Source organism: Urocampus carinirostris, chromosome 12, assembly GCF_059441175.1.
Source record: "Urocampus carinirostris isolate Australia breed hairy pipefish chromosome 12, RoL_Ucar_1.0, whole genome shotgun sequence".
In the NCBI taxonomy this organism is placed as follows: domain Eukaryota; kingdom Metazoa; phylum Chordata; class Actinopteri; order Syngnathiformes; family Syngnathidae; genus Urocampus; species Urocampus carinirostris.
In genome coordinates, this window is record NC_142360.1 from 19,175,371 (window position 1) to 19,196,524 (window position 21,154).

General features: G+C 38.0%; 1 protein-coding gene and 1 non-coding gene across 3 annotated transcripts in view; one reads left to right on the top strand and one right to left on the bottom strand.

Annotated features, from left to right (window-relative positions):
- kank4 (KN motif and ankyrin repeat domains 4) overlaps positions 1-21,154 on the top strand; it is a 122,368-nt gene that overhangs the window by 50,803 nt on the left and 50,411 nt on the right. The gene's annotated exons all lie outside the window — the stretch shown is intronic.
- trnat-agu (transfer RNA threonine (anticodon AGU)) lies at positions 6,003-6,075 on the bottom strand. Its single transcript has one exon. It is a non-coding gene; the product is annotated as a tRNA-Thr (tRNA).

The following is a 21,154-nucleotide window of genomic DNA, read 5'->3' on the forward strand; positions in this document are numbered from 1 at the left end:
ATCACTCGTGCACCTGACTTTTTCATGCAACGGGAGGATTTGTGCTTTGTAGAATGCACAATTTCGCACAAATTCATCTCTCTAAAGCAAACAAGCTCATTTGCTTCTGCAATGGGAGGCCCTACGGTTTGAACCGCATATATTTTAATGCAAATGAGGGGTGCTGCTACAATTGGCCCAGAGTTGGCTAAATTCCAGTCTTAAATGGCCCACTAAGGCGCAAATGGCCCATTTGATCTTCAACCCCAAAATTACAGAAAAACAGAACAATCCATTCTGCATTCAGATTGACGGCATCTTTTTTCTGAAATGATTGATTCGCTTTTTTGTTATGGAAATTCAAGATGTGCAGTACTATGAAGAATCTGCGAGAAGAGATCCTTTATGCTCAGTAGCACATTCTGTAAATTCGACTGGCATCTGCAAAGCAGTTAAAGGTAATAGCACTGTCTCCATCTAAAAAGGAGCCTAATGTCAGTTTATCAAAAGCTTTTAGTTAAATCTATTATCACACAATGAAACTAAAACAAGCTGTGAATTTCCCTGCGGGGATGAATAAAGTATCTATCTATCTATCTATCTTAACAACCACTTTATTCTAAAAATGAACACCCATGTCACGTTCGATGAATACTGAGATGGTATCAGATTCATTGATTTATTTAAAAAAGCCTTGCCTCCGAACTGAGCAATGTCTAACAAGGACCTTTTCCATAAGCCTAGCATGCAGAATTGCAAAGTGCTTATCTAAAGTTGGCACAGATAGGATTTAATTAAAAAAAGCCCAATGAGCCATTTTTTGGAACGACATGCTTCACAAACATCTGACATTTTGGTGGAAGAAAGAAGACCAATTAAAAGCAGGTATTTATTTTGTCACGGATAGTATTAAATATTAATATTATAATAACAATAATAACAATAATAATAATAATAATGATGATAATGATAATGAAAATAATAATAATAATAAATAGTAGTAATAATTAATGATAATCATTATTATACAGTCATAATTCCAAGACATGTGAATGCAATGTGATAAGAGCGTACACCAATTCCTCTGAATCTTTGTAGCACTTAAACAAACATTTTGGAATCATGTGCAATAGATCACCCATTTGGCAGTTAATTTTAAATATACTTTGCTCATTTCTAGCCCACAATCCTTTTCTGCACAAAATGTAAAAGAAATGAAGTAGATTTTTCCCCCCAATTCCAAACAATTCAAGTGTAATTACTCCTAGGTGCAAGTTCTAGCTCGAGATTATTGCGAGAAAGTGGAATATAGAAATCAAGTTTGACTGAAGAAGTGCAGCTTGATCGAGTCTGACTGGCTTATTTTGGCTTAATCAGTTGCACTTTCGCCGAGCTAGGATGAAAAGTTGCAGCTACGTCAAGCCAGCTGTAGTCATTGGGGACAAATGCTCGTTCACGGCATCCTTTAAATATATGGATCGATCTCAGAATCACAGATCAGAAAACGGAAAATTGTTGTGCATCGTCTTTGTGGAGGCTGATCAACAGCTATTTAAGGATTCTTCGTCCAGAACGTCCTCCTAAAAAGGGCATGTCATTTTGATGATGGAAGAGATGATTAGGATTTGGGCCTGTATATACTTTTTTACCCTTGTTGAATATTTCATTTTCAAGTTTTTGGGTCACTTTTTAGAATTTCAAAACAGCAATGACATAAATTCATCAAAGTTTTTATAGCAATTCGACAAGCATTCTTACTTGACAAAGCAATAAAACACATGGCCTGACAGGAATATATTTACAACATAAATACTATAACATGACTCTTGTGGTTACAGTCAACATAATTTAAGAATATGACAATATAGTCTATATGTAAAAATATGGGACTGGTGAGAAGCAAATACCACCAGTCACTGAAATAAGTCATGCCACATGTTATTGGAAAGCTTAAACTCTTGGGATTCGAGAAATTTCAAAATATACTCATCACAGAAACATCATCATCAGTCTGAAACAATATACCCGAAAACTATAAAGCCGGCATAGCTCTCCATTAACATGCTTTGATAGTCAGCTGATGAAAGGATTCTCCGTATACATGGTCTTGTTACAGTCAGGACAGTCCAGTGAATCTAACTGTGTAAAATAATAACCCCAAACACTATAATGCAGACGGATAAAAAAACAAATAAAAGAAAAAAATGGCTAAAACTATTCCTGCATTGTTTGCCAATCTTTGTTGTGATTGGTCTCCCATAATTGCTTAGAAAAGTAAATTGACTGTAATAGTTTCCAATACAAAAGTATACGGTCCTTAGCCTGCCATAGCCTATGAATGCCTGTATTGAGAAAATGAACATGACAATTGTGGTTTAAAAGATGTTCAGCCAATTGGGTTAATTCTTTTTTTCTTTTTCTTTTTTTTTTTGACGCATGGTTAGCCAATGTGATTGTCAACATAAATTTACGTAATTCCACAGGGTGTATTCAAATCAGAGCCGAAAAGAAATGTGCGTAATGGAACTCTAGATCCATTTTTACACGGGATTAGCACAAGTGTGCACAATTGGCGGTCGACCTCTGGAAAGTTAAGTCAAACATTAAAAACTCTTTCACGATATCTAGAAATTAGCTGAATAGGCACTATTTGAAACACTTTGAAAATGTGTAAAAAACAAAGAATATGACTTCAGATTGTGATTTTTATTTGGGACCAGGTAAGGCTTCATGCTATTGTCCCATCTGTTTTCTTGCTAAGATGTCCATGCTACACTCTTTTGCTGGAATGTGATTGCAAAAAAAAACAGGCGAGAATAAAAACCTTCTATTCAAGTGTGTTCCAACTTAGATTACTTAATGTTTGTAGTACTTGCAGTGATTATTTTAGTTTGTAAAAAAACTTCATCGCATTACCCTTCGAAAAAGACCAAAACAGTCCATATTCTCCAAATCGGATTTTTAGTCGAATTTTGCGGGACTGTTAATAGGTTAAGACAATAGAAAACATAAAGTTCATGAAAATGCTCATTCATTTTTACAAGATTGACAGTACAAGTGCCAGATGTAGCTAGCTATAGAGAATAAATCACCATAGGAACTTAGCCAAGCTATATTTAAGCTACTTTCATGCAACCAATTAGAGGCTAAATTCAGCCAAGATAATAAACATGTCCTTACTCCCTTATCTTGTTTTCATGCAATACACCCGTGCCTCATGTTCTCAGGTACCATGTTTGATAAAACAAACAACAAAAAAGTCCAGTTATGCGATTTGTGCACTCAATTTTAGAAGAACAAGTGGTTAAATCCATATTTTGAGCCTGCTTCCTATCAGTCTTCCATCACTTCACCATGACTTATTTTCTATTCATTTGTATTCTCTGCCTCCGATTCCCATCATCATCATCATAACGTGATCTCTGTAAACTATGGGTGTTATCACACCATAAATTAACATAGCTTGGGGACTCGTGATCACTCACTGTGCAACCAGAGCCTAAGTCGCGCATTGTTGAAATAGATAAACATGAAATGCTCCAGTTTTCTGATCAAATAATCTCCATGTGAAATTTTGTGCGACTGTTTCTGAGAGTGTGAATATCAGTTTTCTTGTCGTAGCAGTGTGAAAGTCCTTGTGAGGAGGAATCTTCAATCGTACAAAACCTCCTCAAGGGGAAATGTGATGAGGGTTTTTTATTTCTATTTTTATCAGTTTAAATGTGAACACAAACACATGAACTCAAAATTGTCAACGGCTTTCAAGAGCCCACCTGAAATCCAGCATCTTTTTATGCAAGTACCATATTGCCGACAACTTGATGATGGATAGTTTTGTGACACTTCTTCATGAGTAGCTGTTGATAAATGTTTTGCCCATCTTACAAAATGCAGCTAGTTTATAGCATAGAACAACTAGAATATCAGGTGTAGCAAGGAAAGCTGAAATACAATCTGTTGAAGATCTTAGTAAATTAAGAGATTCTGTTTGATCTACTAATTTGGCCCCTCTGAGAGTCTTTTTTCTACCATGTCACCCTCGAGCTAAAATCAGTTTGTCACCTCTGCGCTACACAGTTGCATATTGCAGATAGATATGATAAAAACAACTCTTGTTAGGAGGTACTTTTATGCTTTTGCTGCCCTTTGAGCAGGACTCTACCCTGCAGGTCTTTGCTGTTTCCAGCGTAAAGTGATTAGACATGGCAAAGGAAGACAAAAGAATGGAGATGAATGCAGGTGTAGTGAATTCTTTGCGCCATAGCTGCAGGCAGCTGTTGCTCTATAACGCCAACAAGCATGCCTCTTTGCTTGTACTTCATCTTTCAGATTAGTCTGAGACTTGAGCTGTCTAAGATGGGAAATCACGGCATGTCAAGAAAGATAAGTGGGACACGTGTATGAGATATGAGTCAAACGAGGAGGCTTACATCGATATTTCGAAGCTCGGCAATCAAGAATCCAGTCCCATGTTCCCTTATCGGAGTATTGCCCCAGAGAATCCCAGAATAGGAGTGAATAAGCCAGTAAAACACTGTTTCGTCTGCATGCTGCTGGAACCAGACCAGGACTCAATTCCCATTCAACAGACTTAATTACTGAGCAAAGGCACATTTACTTTTAAAAGTTCAACACCGAGTAAAAATGTCAGGTCGGCTGTACAAAAACGATTTTGTGTGACCACTACCTAGTGATTTTTAAGAACACAAATCTTTTGAGTATTACTGTTTGTTTATTCCAATTTCTCCAAAGATACTGCATATAACTGAGTCCTCTATGGCATTCTTGATGTAAGCACGATAGGTGATCGATACCAGATACTGGATACAACAGCAAGATACCGGACAGGACAGGACAAACGGCATCGATACCGGATACTGGATAAACAAGCAGGATACTGGCCAGAACAGGACAGACGTGATCAATACCGGATACTGGATACTCGAGCAAGATACCGGACAGAGTCAAAATACAAGTCTTGCAAGTGCAGAGGTTCGTTGACAGACTGACAAGGAGTGAATGAGAGCACTGAGTTTAAATAGGAGGGAAGCTGATCAGGCAACGAGCAACAGCTGGCGTAAAGCGAGCGGGCCCAAATTAGGGCAATGAGGGCAATGGGCAACCGTGACACTCCAGTTATATTACGAAAATGCAATGGTAGCAACACTGGCTATGAACTCGTAACATGTTTTCGTTTTTGCCAACCCAAGTACAAACGACAGGGCCAGGTTGCTTCATGTAAAATTTGATTGGCTCAGAAACTGTCCCTTGGCTAATGTAGTTTGTTGAGCACAGCCAACTCAAACAGCCGTGGGCGTATTAGATTGACCTGGCTCTTGATTGCAATAAATGGTCTGGAGAAAATATGTGGAGGAAGAAAAAAAGCCTGAACTATTAACTGCATTTTGGATAATATCACACAAGAACAAATTAGGCCATGGAGAGTGGGAAAAGGTGTGCCATATAGCTGCTGCAAAAGTCAACAAAGAAATAACCTAATAGACAAACAATGGGGTCCTTGCAATGCAGCCTATATGTAATAAAAAACGAATGACATGCTGTCATTTTATTTGGAAATCATTCTACCCCAGCGGAGCACCAACTCATAATTATTATTATTTTCTTATGTCCTCTTTTAGTGAGCTCAAGGACAAACTCTGACGAAAATACGTAAATGGATGAGAGGACCTTACTCAAAATGTCAATCTGGTTCATCCTAAAGGTCAAGTTCCTTCATATAAAGGCCGAGAATGTGTTGATATCTACTGTATTGATATTTACTGCTTTGTGCACAAAATCCATTTATGTTAAATTAAAAGATGATAAATTTATTCTGTTTTTAAAATCGTATGTTTAAAGTTTGGTAAAGACTCAAAGTAAGGAGCAAAGACATCAATGGGTTTTGAAATTGCAAGGAGAACAGGGAGAGAACCTAAACCAGGCTCACATTAACAAATACCTTTTTGTCCAGCATTTCTTTAATGCAGTCAGATTAACCTTCTCTATTTAAATGACTTTAATCTAGGCCCTGGTGAGAATTGAACTCATGACCCCTGGATTACTAGACCAGTACTCTTACCGCTGAGCTACAAGGCCTACCAACAATGCTTAACAGCTTTCTAAAAATCGAGATCAACCTAATTCTGCCCAAGTACAAGATTATCATTCGAAACAGTTGAGTTTAAGACTGACTAGAAAGACCAAACCAAAAACAGGGACATCACTATCCCATTGATACCTGTCTACAATAACTCTAAAAAGAGCTACTTTACCAGAAGAAATTCTGTCCAGAATTTCCTTAACACAGTCAGTCAGTCTATCTAATTATAGTTAAATGAGGCCCGGGTTGAGAATTGAAAGCATCACCTCTGGTTTACAAGACCAGTGCTCTGACCACTGAGCTACAAAGCCTTTAAACTATACTGAATATGAATAGCTTTCTAAAAATGAAAATCAACCTCATTTCGCGAGGGTAGAATATTGTAATTCATAAATCGAGTTTAAGACTGGGCAGCACGGCGGCGCAATGGTTAGCGCATGTGCGGCACAGTTCATGTCTTGGGAACCTCCTGCGTGGGTTCAAATCCAGCTCCAGACTTCCTGTGCGGAGTTTGTATGTTCTCCCCGTGCTTGCGTGGGTTTCCTCCGGGCACTCCGGTTTCCTCCCACATTCCAAAAAAAGGCATTTCAGGTGAATTGGCCAGTCCAAATTGTCCCTAGGTGTGACTGAGCGAGTGAGTTGTCTGTGCCCTGCGATTGGCTGGCAACCAGTTCAGGGTGTCCCCTGCCCACTGCCCGATGATTGCTGGGATGGGCTCCAGCACCCCCGCGACCCTACTGAGGATAAGCGGTGCAGCTAATGAAATGAGATGAGTTTAAGACTGACCAGAAAGACAAAACCAAAAAACCTCAAATAAAAGATTCCAACCTGTTCTAAAGACTTTCCACTAAATCCTACCCTAAAGGGTTTGAAAATGAAAGAGCAGCATCAAGATTGGCTGATAGTGATGATGTAAACAGTTCATTGTAGTCAAAACAACAAACACCAATAATAAACAGAGCAAAAGATGAAAACTTCTCACCAAATTTAACAAAATTGAGATACAAAAAAATTTGTTTACGCGAAGACCCCTAGTGGTTGATGAATTTATGAATTCAGGGTGACAATATCCACTCTAGTATATAAAGTGAAAAAAAATGGTTTCTTACAGTGTTTTGACTGATGGGCTTTACATTCTCACACCAATTTATTCAACTCCCAAGCAAAGTTTTCAAAAAAATGCTCAAGTTTGTGGCTTCAAAATGATATGTTGCCGAAAGGATTTTGTGGTAGACAGCAGAATGACCGGGACATTCTTTATTTATCACGGAAAGTCATCCAGGAACTAAAATATCCTAAGAGCTTCAGGCCTAAAGGTTTTCGATGCCAGTTTTGACCAAGCAGTGGCAAGGTGGCGATTTGTAGCACCCCATCCGTTTTTAATCCACTAAAAATGAAATCTCCTTTGAAGAAATGTGTTCCACGTAAAGTACAGCAAATGTTTTCAAACCACTGCTAAAAGGGGGCCATTTCCAACCTGCCAATCATTTTTCTTTGTCCTACAGCTATTTCTAAAAATGATAATAATACTTAAACATGTATTTTTACCCTGCCTTTTTATAGCCAAAGAAACAAATTACAATTTTGAAGGACATAGTGTAATATTTTGAATTTGGATTTATTAAATAGTGCACCCAAAAATGAGTGCTACAAAGCATAAGGAAGAATACAAACTACAGAGACTCAAAGTGACCAAAGCACACCATTTTTTCTTCTCATTTTATCTACCGAGTTTTTCCACAAAGGCGTGGGCGTAACTGTTGAAGCAAGAATAAAGACAATCATGTGAGCTTTAACTTGGCAAGCATCATGTTATGTGAAATCAACACAAATGTCTTGACTTATGAGTATTTGAAAATAAACGACTTTTCTACTATAGTTTATGATTTTTGTCTATTATTCACATCACTGTTGTTCGTAATAGATCTAGGTAGGACGTGCCTAACACTAAACCTTGTACAACTAAACCAAACCAAACCAAAGTCCAACCCCACCCAACCCAAAACCAAAACCAAATAGAGAGGGGGGTGGCATGGCAGCTGAGTGGTTAATTCTAAGGTCAAGTGTTCAGATCCAGCTGCTTGCCTTCCTGTGCGGAGTTTGCAGGTTCTCCCTGTGCTTGCGCGTGTTTCCTCCAGGAACTCCAGTTTCCTCCCACATTCCAAAAAAAACATCCATTTGAGGTTAATTGATACAAATTGTCCCTAGGTGTGAATGAGCGAGTGAGTTGTCTGTCTCTGTGTGCCCTGCGACTGGCTGGAAACCAGTTCAGTGTGTCCTCTGCCCACTGCCCGAAGATAACTGGGATGGTTCCAGCACCCCTGCGACCCTACAGAGGATAAGCAGTGCAGATAATGGATGGTTGGATATAGATAGGGAGAACAAGAAATGGTTGTCAATGGTGGAGTCCAACTTTAATCTTAAAGGCAACAATCTTTTTTCCCATAAAACAGGAAGCATTGTTAAACAGGAAGTACTGTCGGTTTGTGAGTGAGAGTATATACAAAGAGAGAAGTTAAACACAATTTCAGGGAGAAAGACAAAACAAAAGAAAAAGCAGGAAACCCATCTGTGATATAAATGAGTTGATTGACTGACTTTGTTGTGATTAATTAATCCATGTGTAATGTTCTCCAAGTAAAAGTAAAATTTGTTGTCTGAAGCCCCAATAACTGGACACACTGGGTCTATACCATGATTGATTTTAATAAAATGAGACCTTATTTTCTTTCTTGTCACCAGTGATATTCTTTGGGACGTCTGTTTTGCCAGGGCTCTTTCATAGGCTCGGGTGGTTAAGTTAGACCTGCAGTCTTTTAGATCTTGTACTAGGTTTCTTGTGAGTCGACCATTTTTAAAAAACACTGTTTCACCACTGTACCCAGTTTAATTGATTTGAGTCACTCTAATATATTTTTATGTAATCTTGCTTTATGTTAGAATTGCAGCATTGAGTGTTTATTTTTACTGCTGTATGCTCTCTTTTTGATTTTACAATCCAGCAAATCTGGTGATAATCAGACTTTGTGATGACCAGTGACATTATACTCAGAATTTCAAATATCAATAAACAGAATTTACACTTAAAATTTACATTATATGTATCTTGGAGTGTGTACTGTAGAAACTAGGTACAAATATGAGAAATCATAAACAGGGAAAAATACTTGCACTCAGAACTGTGAAGGTACACAACATACCACTGTGTTAAAGAAAAAAAAACTGTGAATGTACTCGCCATTGCTTATTTTGAGTGTCAACTCTGATTGTACATCTTATATGCAAAGTATGCCTATTTCTCAACAAAGTACCAGTCGGTGTGAACGTTGCCTTCAGTCATCTAAGACTTGTACGCAGTAGCTCACATTCGCAAAGGTTCAGGTCGTTTGCAATCGAGCAGTTAAATGTGTTTTGTGTTCCGTGCAGGTGGCGTCATTTTTATTGTATAAATAGTGCTTTCCATGCCCAAAGGCCTTATCAGTAACTGGTCCCGAGTGCCAGGCCTGGCCCAGACAGACACAAAAAATACTTCCTTAGTGGAAATTCTTTCTTTTTCTGTAGAAAACCTTTTTGATAAGGTGTGCTTAAAGGGACATTGTAGATTAGTTTGCCCCTCCTAGTGGTAAAAAAACAAACTTCATTCATTAAAAGAACTTTAACTTTTATACAAACACAAATTTAAAAAAAATGATCATTGGTGGAGAAAAAAGTACTTATTTTACGTAACTAAATGCTAAAGGTATCTGATATACTGTAATTGTCTGCTATGGGAATTCAAAAACTTAAAACAATAAAACAAATAAAAGACAAGTAAAATACTGCATTTTGGTCCCTTTGAGTCTCCGTAGTTGGTATTCTTCCTTGTGCATTTGGTTGCACTACACCATTTAGTGACATCCACTGGTCAAATAATAAAACACTGCCCTTTTAAGTTACCAAGCAGCACTGGAAGTCATTTTCTGCATCTCAAATCATTACATTACACCAGAAGTGGGTAGTAACCAGTTACATTTACTTGAGTACAATTTGGGAAATTTTGTACTTCCTGGAATATTTTTACATCACCCTACTTTTTACTTTTGTAGATTTGTGAAGAAGAAAGTATATTCTTACTCCGTTACATTGAAGCCGTTACTTAAGTACGCAAGGACAAGTCTGTCTATCTCTGTGGGGGACTGTGCTGTTTAAACTTCACTCCCGGCCAGTCTGAATTAGTGATACATATTTTTTCCAGGGTTTTCGTATGTAAAGTTTATTCTTGTATTACAATTTATTTGTTGTTGCATTGAATAGTCAATATTTTAATTAACATTCTGTTTTGTGTTTTCAAGAGATTTCGAGTTGCTTGAAGTTGACATTAGGGTTGCTCAGTTCAAAAATTTCAAAGTTTAAGTTTGCGTTACACAACACAGTGTTGTCTTGTAGATGAATGAAAAAATAATGCTACTATAATTTTGTCGAATAATATATTTTTTTCAAGATCATTAATCCATTTTATGTATAATGTTACATTTTTATTGGTAATGATTGAGAGGACCCCCAAAAACCTGTCTTTTTTGTTTCTCTTTTCCCCACCACATTTTTTTCCCTTTTTTTTTTTGCACACGGACTGAAACACACACAGCCACACACAATTTATACGAGTTCATGAGCTAGCTTGTCAGAAAAGTACTGGGGATTTAAATGTGGTACTTGTTCTTAATTTATTTCTTTGATTTATGATATTGTTTTTGTGTTGTTTATTAAATGAACTGGAATAACCATGTCATTTATTGTTCTTAGAATTGACTTTGATGATTTAATAAACTTATTGAATGGTTGTTTATTTCATTAAAAAAATACACCAATAAACAGTTACTCAGTACTTGAGTATTTATTTCACCAAGTACTTTATTGCTTTCACTCAAGTAATTATTTGGATGACTAAATATTACTTCTACTTGAGTCATATTATTCTGAGGTAACAATACTTTTACTTGAGTAATATATTTGGCTACCCTTGCACACAGCATTGGTTTCACTGTTTTATCAGGTGTATACATGTATAACAATACTATTTAAAGCTTGCCAGGAAGCCTTTAAGCCAGTAGTCACATTGTAGAAAACCTTTAAAACCTTACAGAAAATAAAGTTTGGAAATGTAAATTTAGCTAAACTTCATTGTATTATAATAGGGCGTCAATACAAATGCTTAACCTTGTTGCCAAACTGCTTATTTTGTGTTATGCAAATAAACCACACGACAGAAAACCTTCAGACAGAAAGTTACTCTTTGTATTTTTTAATGTACATAAATATCAATGTTTAGGCACACGCTTGATTGATATTTTGGATTTAATTTGGTAGTTGGCTATTTTAAAGCAGTTTTATGTCAGAACCAGCACAAATGGTAAGCCCAATTGTGTAACGTTTACTCACAAGTTTATTGAAATATAGAGGAAAGTCAGCGCCAGCGATCATATGCTCGCTGGGCGCGGGAAGCAAGCTGCTCACGGGATCGGAGCGTGTTCCAAATGCGGAAGTGGGTCTTCCGGAGCGGGAGATCGGAGCGTAATTAGACGTAAAATCAGGTCGTTAGCCGGGACGGGAGATCAAAACGTGGTTGAGGTATAAAAACGGGTCGTAGCAGGAGACAAACAGGGTAATCAGGAATGGACGGGAGTCAGAGTCAAAAATGCTTGCCTTGTGAATATAGAGATTTGCTGACGGACTGACCATAGGCAAGTGAAAGGACTGAGCTTAAGTAAGACTGGGAACCAGTTAACCAGCAAGAGCTGGCGCCAAACGAGCGGGCACAGGTGGGTGTAATGAGTAATAATGACATTTTAGGTGGTTGCTTACGTATATGCGACGTAGACTTATTTGCGAGTATGTATGGTACATGAGGTCGTTTTGATTTTCCTGGTCTATTATTTTTAAGGGTGAATATATTATACTATATCCCTGCCTTAAAGTGAAAAATAATTTTATTAGATACATATAAGAAGTGTAAATGTCTTCTTGTCTGGATGGTAGCTCGTCATTAGGTCAGAATGGTGCGTCCTGAAGTCAGACTAGTTGAGAAACACTGCTGTGATAGAATATTTGTGAGTCTCAGTCTTGTTCTCTGGAATCATGGTGTTTGCGAAGTGCCAGTAAAAACACATTTTGTGTTTGTTCACGCGTGCACCCACTCAGAGTAGGGTATGCAAATACAGAACTTATTTTTTTCTTTTGCAGTTGTGAATTGTGTCTGGAGTCATTTGAAAGCCACGGAGCACAATTTGATGCCCCCAGTGACCAATTATTATTTCAACTTTTCACACTGTGTTTAACACAGCTCTATGTACGGTCAACCCAACTTCCCAGCCTCCTTTCTCAAAGTCGAATGAGACGATGTTCCCATTCTGCCAACCGTTTCTAAATTCCAAACCCTCTTCATGGGTGTCACATAGGGTGGGGGGATTGATTGGGGCAGGGGGAAGCTTTCACAAGGCACCATTCAAGCCAAGACTTCCTCAAATAGAAGCCTAAATAATTAATGCAGTGTCTGAATACCACTGACTACGTGACACAGACAGATGATGTACTGCAACGAAAAGTAAGGTATCAATGGAGGGAAAATTCCATTACTTTCAATTGATTAAATGCCTTTCAAGGGATTTTTGATACCTCATTTTTCAGACTGATGCCGTTACAACATACTGTAGCCAGTGTTAAATCCCAGTACAGTAATCCCTTGCTACAATGTGTTTTACACGGTTTTGGATTTGCATCGTGCATTGTGTTCTGCATTCTGATTGGCTAAACAGGCTCCTCACTTATTATAATTTGACTGTACAGTTGTTATTTCTTAAAAAAGAAAAAAAATACACAGTACTTTTATTTGTTATGCGATTTCTTGAGCTTTTAAAAAGGGTTTTAGTGTGTAACTTTTTTAACGCAACCCATGCAATAAACAAAGGATTGCTGTATATATTTTTTTCTTGTTATAGAATGTAAGTAATGGCAAATTACCATTGTTTTAACATTAGGTGCTTCATAATTAAAATACCCACTAGAAAGAGGTAGATACTGTCTTGGCTAGTATCACTAGTCCTAATACCTTAAAAAATGCCAGTATTTGCACCAATGGCAAAAATTGTTTGTCAAAAAATCGAAACTGATGCTTGGTTTCCATTATCACCCAGCTTTAAATGGACACTGAGTAATATTTGACCAGTAGATGTTGAGATATTGTGTAGTAGAACCGAAAATAAGTGCTACAAAGCAGAAGCAAGATTACAAACTACAGAGACCCAACGTGACCAAACCGCGCCATTTTCTCCTCTTTTTTGCCGAGCCTTTCACAAGGTTTTACTATTTTGGGAGTACCTTTAACTGCAAGATGGTGGACAATCATATAAGCTTCCTTTAGATGAGCCTCATGTTTCGACCTATGAATATTTAAACAAAATGCTTGTTTGTATGACAATTTAGGTATTTTGTATATTATCCAAATCAAAATTGTTTTTTTTAACTAATTACATTTGTTACCACTAGGAGGCGTTAAATGAAACACAATATCCCTTTAAAAAGTATCTTTGAAACCCAACATAATATGTTTGCTTATTATTGGGTGAATTACTTAACAAAAACCATTCATTTAATATAGGGTTCCTCATAATGAAGATTCCCATGAGAATTGGAGCGATGTTGTATCGGCTACCATCTTGAATAAAAATACCTTAAAAATGCTGATACTCCTGTCTCACTCAGCCTTAAAGGGACACCGTGTAACATTTGACCACTGGATGTTGCCGTATCGCGTAGTGCAACCGAAAATCTATGCTACAAAGCAGAAAAATGATTACAGACTAAGAAGACTGTGTGACCATTTTTATTATTTTTTTACCCAGCCCCGTTTTTGTTTTTTGGGGGGGTAACCTTTAGCACCAAGATGGCAGACGGTAATGTCAACAGGTGAAAATAAATACAAATTTTGTCCTAAAATGCACATTCATATGAGTTTCTGTGTTTTGCATATTATCCAAATCAATGTTGTTGTTTTTTTCCAATTAATTAAGTTTCCCCTCTCTAAATAATACACAACATCCCTTTAATATTTTACAAAAAAAGATGCTGGCATAACATTATTTAAAGCGTTGCTTAACTTATTACACCTCCTCGTTGTGTCAGGAACAGAACGGAAACAGGACCCAATTGCGTAACATTTACCACAAGTTTTATTGAAAAAAAGAGGAAGGGCTGCGGCCACGGTCCAAACACAGAAGTGGATCTTCCGTAGTGAGCGATGGCTGTGTTAGGAACAAAAAAAACTGGTCGGTAGCCAGGACTGGGAGAGCAAAGCGTGGTCGGGGTCGGAAACAGGTCGTAAGCCGGGACGGGAGAGCAGACGTGGTCTGGATCAAAACAGGTCGTAGCCAGAGACAAACGAGAGCAAAAACGGGACACGCGGGAGTCAGGGTCGAAAAAAGCTTGCCTTGTATAAACAGAGGTTCACAGACGGACTGACAACAGGGGATTAACAATAATGGGTTTAAATAGGGAAAGGGAGCCAATCAGAGCCCGCAGCGGTTGGCGCCAAATGAGCGGGCACAAGTGATTCACATTGGTAATCAGGACACCATGATACCACATTGGCGGCTAATGATTAGCCAATGTACAGTATACATATTGCAGAGCTGCAGCTCCTTTAAACAAATAAGTGGTTAAAGACACCAGGTCACTTCCTGCATTGTCACTTAGCAACCAGTGCCAAATTTTGGTGAGTTTTAAGCATGTTGCCACTTTCCATGTGTGGTTCCATGCCATCAATGAGCACTGTCAATAACGTAGCATACAATAAATGCACGTTTGTCTTGACAGTCATCCCCTGTACAGTAAACATTAATGGGCTATGGGGTATATTTTTACTCATATCAAACTGTGGGGCACAAGGTGTTGAAAAACACTTCCCTGTGACTATTTTAATGTTTTAACTGAGTGGGGTGGCCAAAACTGTTATATGGAGACTCCTGATATCCAACACGAGCAGCATGTCCTTGCGGCAATGCAGACGTTTAATTCCAGTGAGGCTTCAGGCGGGGATCGCAGTTAAGGTTTTCGCCTCAGACTCTTGACTGAGCAAATGCCAAACGTTCACATAACTATGATTCGTTCTCTGGCTGCCAACTGCAATGTGCTTGTTTTTTCTTGCGCCAAGGTTACGATGGGAGTAGCCAAGCCACCTGCAAGCATGCATTGCCCCAGACTGTGTTTTAATCTGACCTCCCCACCCCTCCCTATCTCAACACTTACCCTCCACAGTCATGTGCTCTCTTGTTTTTCCCAGGCGGATTTTCAATTTGATTCAGAAACGCCACATCGAGTATAAAACTGAAACTGGCACCCAGATAGAGAAACCGTTTCTTATATTTATTTACAAATAATTGCTCTGTAATAAGAAGTAAACATAATTGTTTGAGGCATTTTGTCATCAGGGTAAATGGTCTTCAGCTTGTACTCCTAACCAATGTTCGCTCTAAGCTGCGCGTGTGCGCAATCGCGTACTGCCCGCACATTCTCAGCGCACAAGAAAATCTATCCAGCACAATGTTCCCTCTAAGCTGCGTATGTGCGCAATTGTGCACTACCCAGAGCTTTTCCCTGCACAAGAAAATCTTCCCAGCTGTCAAATTTCAGGGCTCGAAATTGCTAATTAAGAAGCAAATTAAGTCAAAATTACAGTGCATGAAGGCAAAAATACAAGGGTTCCCCTGACGTTGTGTTCTAACTGCGGTATTTTGAAGTCAAGGTCGAAGTAGAACGAAGTTAAGTAAAGTCAGTAGAGTTTTTCGAGAACCGGCTTCTTCGGCTCGGCTCACTAAAAGGAACCGGCTCTTTCGGGTCCTAAACAACTCTTCAGAGGGTTTTTGCTTCTTTCATCCTTATATGACCAAATATTATATAAAATTGTGCACAAAATGACATAAAGGAAGGGGAAGATTAGAACAAAAAAGGAAAAAAAAAACAAAATTAAAAAGTAGTGAAAAGCTGAGAAAAAAGAAACAAAAGGAAGAGAAAAAGAAGGAAAAATTAAAAAAAAAGCCAGGAAAAAAAGAAAAGAAAGAAACAAAGGAAAAAAAAGTATATAGAGAACAAACAGAAAAAAGTAACAGCTAGGAAAAAATAAACATAATGAGATTTTTTTAAGGAATTAAAAAAAATAGAAAATAACAGGGAAAAAGAAGAAAAAGTTTGTGTTGCATTCAAATAATTTCCAATTATACCAAGTCAATCTCGTTGTCAACATTGTACTTCCACTCAAAAATGTGTGTATCGTGTTGTGTATCGTGCGACCGACTAAATAAACCCTCAAAAATGTTAGTATTATGCGACAAAAGATACCAGGAAAAAAAAAGAAATGGAAATCTTGTGAAAGAATTGTTGTAAATACAAATGACGTTTGTAGGCCGTACAACCTTTGCAATACATTACATTAGTCAATTCATTCAAAAGTGAAATTTTTTTTTGCATTGCCGGAAACTCGTGATGTCAAGTTTTGGACATGTTTGATAATAACTTAGTTGCCACACTTGGTATTGCTGTTGCTCACTTTTGTTTCAAGCGTTGCTCACCAACCTTGTGTGAACGCTCAGACCCGTGGAAAATTACAGGGAACATCCTAACCCAGTAGTCCCCAACCTTTTCTGTATTAAAGACCAGTTTAATGTCTGACAATACTCCCGAGACCGGCCCAATAATAGCCTTAGTAATAATAACATTAATAATAAGTATAAATCCACGGTTTAATCACTACACCACTGGGGATGTAGATATCATAGGAAAAGGGATTACATTTAGTCCCATCATCACATTATTTTTACTCACGGTACCATAAACGAATGTTAGACTCTAACAGTTAGGGAATGCCGAAAACAGAAAGTTGTCCTAAAATATATAGACAGGAAACTTTTTGGTGTATCTCATAATGAATGGGATTTTAAAGTATGTGACATAATTACATTGTCAATTTTATTTTGGTATCATGTTCATAGTTTACGTTGTCAATAAATGATTTTAATCATGGCCCCAGGTGTTCAACATTGTGGTACCGTAATAATAGTGTGATGATGAGATTATATCTAACACCTTTTCCTATGTCATCTTCATAATTAGTGGATTCATCTCACCGGGTTTAAATTCTGCTGCATCCAATGTTGTGCAAATGGGGTTTGCAATATTTTTGGACCATTCAATCATTGGAAAAAAATGGTAGTATACTACTGGAAAACCTCAGGTACAACAAGCACCCAAACTTACTTATTTTGTGGGTTAAAAAAACATGCATTAGATAAGGTACAAGCAAAAATTGCTGCAACTTTTTTTTTCTAAAATGAAGGAACTTTTATTCATTCTGTACCAAACAACCCAACGGTCCTGTACCGGTCTGCCGCCCGGTGGTTGCTGACCACTGCCCCAACCAGCATCTTAGACACACAAAATAAGGAGAGAAGACAAGAAGCCCTTGCTTTTTATGAAATCTCCTAAATTACAAAATGAAGATCCGCCCTAAAGGGAGTGGTAATCAAAGAAATGTCAGGACCAGAACGGGAACAGGACCCACTCGCATAACGTTACTCACAGTTTTATTGGGAAGAAGGGAAAGGATTGCACACACGATCTGAAGATCGCGGGGAGCAGGTTGCTCAGACGTGGTAGTGGTATTTCCGTGGCGAGCGATGGCGGTGTCGGGAATGGAAAAGAAAACAGGTCAGTAGTCGGGATAGAAGAGCAAAATGTGATCAGGATAGGAAACAAGTCGAAAGCCAGGAGAGGAGAGTAGACGTGGTCAAGATCAAAAACGGGTCGTTATTCGGGACGGGAGAACAGACGTGATCGAGATCAAAACAAGTCGTAATTCGGGGCGGGGGAGCAGACGTGGTCGAGATCAAACAGATCGTAGCGGGAGACAAACTGAAGCAAAAACACGGGATAGGCAAAAAAAGGGCTTGCTGTGTAAAAACAGAGATTCGCAGGACCAAGTTTAAATAATGACATGGAGCCAATCCGTCAACAAGCTGCAGCTGGCGCCACACAGGCAGGGCCAATTGGGCGCCATGGCAACCGTGACAAGGAAAGCAACTTTATAGGACAATAGTGACAATGTTTTAAAGTTGTAAGCAGTGCATAATAGTCAAAATGACAAAAAACAGTAAGGTATAATGGACAAAATATCAAACAGGCAACCTATGCAATCTCCTTTGAAGGTAGCCATTGTTAAAAACAGAATATAATTTTCGAAGAAAAACAAAAATCTTAAAAGATCTGAACAAAAACACATTTGTAAAATCCAATACTTCAATCTGATATAACTTTCTGGGTTGTTTTGGAGAAAAATAATGTCAGTTGGTTTAATGATAATAAACAGAGATCCCTCGGTTTTGGTGGTTAATGGGGACCAGAACCACTCACTAAAAGTGAAAATCCACAAAGTAGCGTAGCACTTTCATGAATTCCCCTAATGGATAAAACTTAACTCGATGTTGTTACAGGCTTTAAACTAAATAAGAACTGTAGATCTACAAATAATATCACACAGCACATAATTACATTTGTTTTGGTGGTTTTATTTCCATTATGCTAAAGTTAAAAGAAACTGAAGGGCTTCTCCTTTAGAAAACAGCTGGCTAGCTGCATGCTAGCATCAAGTGTGCTCGATTTGAGCAAAGTCTCCACGCTGTTTAAAAAAAAAGAGTCCCAAATACAGCGGTTTCCCACGAGTTGTAGCTCAAGGTCATCCATTTCATCGTTAATGGAGCTGGTGTTGCTGAAACACAGGCTCCGCAAAGGTTTGGAAGGCTGTTAGCTTAGCGGTAGCAGTAGGCTGGACATTCATCCTTGCTATTGTTTTCTCTCCTGACACCGCCACAGTCGATTCCCTAACACGATAATAATCTAAGGAGCACCCGGTGCAAATCAGCGTTTTTTTTGTGTTCTTCTGACATTTCTCAAAGTCAGATCTAATTGACGAATTTCTTTTCAATGTAGCCAGCCTATCACAGTTGCGTACACAGTCACTGCCACACAAAACTTGCAGTAGGCTCTCTCTGACCACAATGGCAATAAAGATAATTCAATTAAAAATCAGCAAAGGACCAAACCAGCAATAAGTAAAGTGCAAAGTAGCGAGGGCTCTCTGTACCAATTACTTTAGGTGTTTCTGGGTGGCCGGAGGGGCCTTAAACTAATTGACCCATTTTGGGTTTTGTTTTAAACTAAATGATGCAATTTCGGGGTGGGAAGTGGCTATTTTAAAAAAAAATCCCACTTTGAAGCTGTATTTATAATATTCAAATACCCTTCATGTACTCTCAAGGGAACACGTATCTCTATTTCAGAATCACGACTCTGGTGACAAGAACACACGGAATGGCTGATGTCTGCACTGATGAGGATGCCGTGCCAATTAAATATTTCAACATCGTCCTAAGAGACTCGAAAACGTTCTCTTAAGAGACGCAACAACAGTGTCGCTCCAAAAGACCCGGGGGGCCCTGATCCCCCCTGACAGCAGACAGTTCATGTGATAGGAAAGCGAGAAGCTTAACCCCCTGGGCCACGTAACACCCTCTTTCACTTGGCTGCATTGCATGAAAGGGGGCGAGTTGATTTTATGCATGTTTGCAGAGATTTAGCCTCGTGAACATCAATGGCTAATTTTCCAAATATAAAACAAACGGATGTTAAGTACAGAAAATAATATAAAAATACAAATGTAATGAAATATATATATTTTTTGTTTATTAGGGGTGGGCAGATAGGTAGTATATCACAATTTTACATGTTCTTTTTAAATGGTCTAGTTGAAGTTGTTTGGGTATTTGTGCTGTGAAAATGCTTTTTGGGTCAACCTCCTTGCTCTACATCTGCCATACAAACACATGTATATTTAATGTCTTCCATATTTTAAGCACACTCTACTCCACAGTACATTTATGGTATGCTTTCTTACTGTGTTGGAATTAGCTTTTTAAACGACATCTTTACATTTCATAACCTTGAAAGTAGTGAATCTTCAGTTTCTAGTCTCATGCAGGAGGTACAAGATACACCCATTAGGAGGGTATTTAGTTTATTTAAAGGTTGTTAATTATTTACCTCATTTACTCTCAAGAATTATCTGGGCCAAGGTTTAAGCATTAGCGTTTTTTCTTTTTTTATTGAACCTAGAACAGGCATCTAAGAGCTCATGGAGATGTAATCTTGCAGATGTGTCAATGGAGCGGTGGCCTAACTAAGGCCTCCAGATACGCAGTATGTAATTAGACTGGTGGTTGATTTAAGACACGCTTATATACTCACACGGGAAAAGCATAAATGAACATGTTCATGTCTTTCCTGAGGTTATTTGCTTATTCTGTTTTAGACACGCTCGTGTGTTCGCATTTAGTTAACACATGAAGACAATGATATACTGTAATGACAATATCATTGTGATTTTAACAACTAATTTAATTTTATATCCTGTCTCATTTATACTGACTGTGGATTAGGAGTGGGGATATAATTAAATGTGGGACAAATGCTTGTAAATTGGACATTTGTCCACGATTAGGACCGGTGGTTGAACATTTGCATACGAAATGTATGCACTAACCCAGGGTTCGGGAACCTTTTTTGCTGAAAGAGCCGAAAAAACCCAAATTTTAAAATCTAATCCTAGGAGAGCCATATGTATATTTTAATACCAAAAACAGCTAAATGGAAGAGGAAAATCAACGAGTTTATAGTATAATAAGACTTATTTTGAACAACATTGTAAGTTAATAACAAAAACTAACAATGATTTATAATTATCCATTAAAATGAGACTTTCCGGGTAGCGGACCCTCCCGCTCACCGGAGAACAGATTGGCTCTTAGCTGCGTGCCTGAACGAAAAGTTGCAGGTGAAAATATATATAAATTAAAATGTGTGTATTTATTTATTTATTTTTGACATGTTTTTTTTTCTGACTTTATTACTATTATTATTTATTTTGCTAAAGTAACATTATTAGTAAAATTATGGATTGATTTGTTTCCTTCAGAAATTTTCAGAGAGCCAGATGCC